This window comes from Macaca thibetana, chromosome 11 (assembly GCF_024542745.1).
Source record: "Macaca thibetana thibetana isolate TM-01 chromosome 11, ASM2454274v1, whole genome shotgun sequence".
NCBI classification, from domain to species: domain Eukaryota; kingdom Metazoa; phylum Chordata; class Mammalia; order Primates; family Cercopithecidae; genus Macaca; species Macaca thibetana.
This window is the reverse complement of record NC_065588.1, coordinates 27,817,623-27,821,763: the sequence shown is the minus strand read 5'-3', so window position 1 is coordinate 27,821,763 and position 4,141 is coordinate 27,817,623. Positions and strand designations below refer to the sequence as shown.

The window sequence follows — 4,141 nt, the reverse complement described above, 5'->3', positions numbered from 1 at the left end:
TGGAAAAAAAAGATGGTGAGTCTGATTTATGGTTTTCAGCTGTTTATAACATGAATACTTACTATTTATACTAGTTTCTCTGAAATTTGGTAAGCTTACACTTCGGTATGTAAAATATTTTCACAAGATTTGTCTCCTTTGAGTTACAGTCACTTGCCACATAAAGACGTTTCAGTCAACCACTGTGCATATATGATGGTGGTCCCGTAAGACTATAATGGAGCTGAAACATTCCTATTCCCTAGTGACATTGTGGCTATTGTGACATCATAGCACAATTACTTTTTTGTTTTATAAATTTAGCGCAGCCTAAGTGAACAGTGTTTGTGAAGTCTACAGCAGCATACAATAATGTCACTGACTCACCCAGAGCAACTTTCAGTCCTGCAAACCCCATTCGTTGTAAGTGCCCAATATAAGTGTACCATTTTTTACCTTTTATATCTTATTTTTACTGTACCTTTTTTTGTGTTTAGATATGTTTAGATACACAAATATTTACCATTGTGTTCCAGTTGCCTACATTATCGGTAAAGTAACATGCTATACAGGCTTGTAGCCTAGGAGTTATGCCACATAGCCTTGGTGTGTACGGTCTAGGTCTGTGTAAGTACACTTTATTATGTTCACAAAACAATGAAATTGCCTAACAATGCATTTCTCAGAATATATCCCCATTAAGCAATGCATGATTGTAGTTGAAGTCATTCCCACTTTACAAATAAGGAAACAAAGAGTTAAGCCACTTGACTCTGCTCTTATGAGCATTGAAACTCAAATCCACATCTGATTCCAAGTTGCACATTCTTTACATCACCTCCTTCTTGAGAGTGTACTCCACACAGCATTCCTGCAGACAGGGGTCGCTATACACCAAGGAAACATTAATTGAGTACTGTAACCTCCCAGAAGCATTGAACATGGGAACAGTTACTGCTTAACACTTTAAAAGATGCCACCTGGGCCTATTCATGCCCAGTTTACTGAAGGCAAAGGGCTAAAATGTTTTTTTTCTTTTTTTTTTTTTTTTTTTTTTTTTTTTTTTTTTTTTTTTTTTTTTTGAGACGGAGTCTCGCTCTGTCACCCAGGCTGGAGTGCCGTGGCCGGATCTCAGCTCACTGCAAGCTCCGCCTCCCGGGTTTACGCCATTCTCCTGCCTCAGCCTCCCGAGTAGCTGGGACTACAGGCGCCCGCCACCTCGCCCGGCTAGTTTTTTGTATTTTTTAGTAGAGACGGGGTTTCACCGTGTTAGCCAGGATGGTCTCGATCTCCTGACCTCGTGATCCGCCCGTCTCGGCCTCCCAAAGTGCTGGGATTACAGGCGTGAGCCACCGCGCCCGGCCTAAAATGTTTTTTTTCAATTAAAAAAATTGTATTTGCTTAGAAGTATTCAGAATATCAACAAAACAGCTGCAAATTTTTTTTTTCAATTACAGAGTGGTATTCAGTTAGCAGAACAACAATTATATCGTATAAGCCGCAGCAGAGACAAATGAAGACGAAAAAACTATCCTCATATATAACTAATCTGTGCTGTGCCCCAACAAGAACCTGCTTTAAATTTCCATGCCAATTACAACCCCCATTCTGTACCAGGCAAGGTTAGTGTCTATTAAAAATATCACCAGGACAGGGCTATCTAAAGAGACATTCAGTAGTCTATTAATTGTACAAAAAAAACCCACTGTAATGTTTACAAACAAATCTTACACAGCCTTACATTTCAATTTTTTTTTCCTTAAAAGGAGTGAGTTGTATACAGGGTTTGTTAAATGCTTTATGGACAAGAAAAAAACTGCTACAACCAACTTGTTTATCATCATTTTCTTCTTCCTCTTCTTCCTCATCCTCTTCTTTTTTTTTTTTTTTTTTTCCAGCCTTGGCAATTCCCTTTGTTGCTGCATGAAGCTTTCCTTTAGCTCGGTCTGCTGCAATATCCTTTTCATATTTTTCCTTCAGCTTCACAGCCCGCTTTTCATAAGGCTGCTTGTCATCTGTAACGGTGTCATTCCCCCTCTCTCCCAGTTTCTTTGCAACATCACCAATGGATAGGTCGGGATATATTCCTTTGATTCGGGGGCAATACTCAGAACACAAGAAAAAAGCCAAAGGAGGCCTCTTGGGCTTTTTTTTTTTTTTTTTTTTTTTTTGCCTCCCTTTCTGGAGGGATATAGGTTTTCATTTCTCTTTCATAATGGGTCTTTTCCCGAGTTTGCCACGTCTTCAAATTTTCCTCTTTAGCAGACATGGTCCTCTACCTCTCTGGCACTTTTTAGACCACTCTGAGAAGAGGACAGAAGCATCTGGGTGCTGTGTCTTGTGCTCCTTCTGACAAGTGTGCATAAAGAATGCATATAATGACATTTTTGCCTCTGGGATCTCCTTTGCCCATGTTTAGCTACTTTTTCCTCAGTGAGGCCACCCAGTCATGCAGTGTCTGTCTGTCAATCATGTACCCTGGCACTGTTTCTCTATAATGCTTTTCTCCATCTTTTGATTTCTTGGGATAAAGGAAAGTCAAAGACAAATTTATTTCTGTCCTTGCATATATTCTTATTATTCAAGACATTTGGAAATACAGCAACTAATGGTTACATGTTTCAAACCCCACATCCAATCATCAGCAAATGCTGTACACTTTACCTTCAACTATATTCTAAATCTGACCTCTTCACACCTCCTCCTGTATGAGTGTGGTCCAGGCCACCTTTTTCTCTTATCTGGATGACTGTGGCTTCCTAGCCGCTTACCTGGGTTCTGCTTCTCCTCTTTTTCTTCTACCATCAAGTCTCCCCCCCAGTAATCAAGTGAGGGTTTATTTGTTTGTTTATTTGAGACAGAGTCTTGCTCTGTCACCCAGGCTGGAGTGCAGCGGCATGATGTCGGCTCACTGTAGCCTCTGCCTCCTGGATTCAATTGATTCTCCTGCCTCGGTGTCCAGAGTAGCTGAAATTACAAGCATGTGCCACCACGCCAGACTAGTTTTTGTGTTTTTAGTAGAGACGGGGTTTCACCATGTTGGCCAGGCTGGTCTCGAATTCCTGGCCTCAAGTGATTCACCCACCTTGGGCTCCCAAAGTGCTGGAATTACAGGTGTGAGTGACCATGCCTGGCTTCAGGTGAGGCTTTTAAGGTACAGGTCAGTCAAGACATTTCTCTCCCCTATCACTCAGAATAGTTGAGTCCTTACTTCAGCTTACAAATTTGAAGAGCTTGATCAGTTTGCTGGCTACTTCTGCAAACTCATCTCCCACCTCTCGCCTCCAGCTCACTCTGCTCTGTCCACGTCAGCTTCCTTTGCTATCCACATTCACATCCACTCCCATTCCAGGTCCTTTGTATTTGCAGTTCTTTGTGCCTAGAACACTCTTTCCCAAATGTCTCCTCTGATGCTCAGTGTCTTCCTTCAGATCTCTAGCTAATTGCCCCCTCCTCACTGAGGCCTTCCTTCACCACCCAATATAAAATAGCACCTCCTAACACTCTTTATTCCCTGATCATGCTTTTTCTTTACATTACTCCTGATGTTATTTAAAATTGATTATTATTATTATTTGAGACAGGGCCTCACTCTGTTGCCCAGGCTGGAGTGCAGTGTCTGGACCTGGGCTCACTGTAACCTCCTCCTTCTGGGCTCAAGCGATCTTCCCAGCTCAGCCTCTCAAGTACAGGCACACACCCCCACGCCGGGCTGATTTTTGTATTTTTAGTAGAGACAGGGTTTCATCATGTTGCTCAGGCTGGTTCCAAATTCCTGAACTCAAGTGATCTGCCAGCCTCAGCCTTCCAGAGTGCTGGGATTACTACAGGCGTGAGATGTTTTGAAAATATGCATTTAAACATCTGCACGTGTTTGTCTGTCTTCCACCATTAAGATAGAAACTCCCTGAGACTAGGAACTTCGTTCTTTGTACTGCTGGATTGGCAGGGCACAGAACAAGCCCTACATATAATAGGCACTCAGCAATTATGTTTGAATGAATCTATCTTCCATTTATACTTTTAAGCCTTTTTTTTTTTTTTTGCAGTATATTAACCCAAATTGCAAAAACTGAGCTTGATTCTATGCTATTGGAGACCTCACTACCAAAAAGAGGAAACAGACGTCTCTGCCAGTACTCACCTTCTTTAAAAAAAATCA

General features: G+C 41.6%; 1 pseudogene; it reads right to left on the bottom strand.

The window, feature by feature from the left end:
- Positions 1 to 1,357: 1,357 nt before the first annotated feature.
- LOC126930078 (high mobility group protein B1-like) lies at positions 1,358 to 2,402 on the bottom strand (annotated as a pseudogene).
- Between the last annotated feature and the right edge of the window lie 1,739 nt (positions 2,403 to 4,141).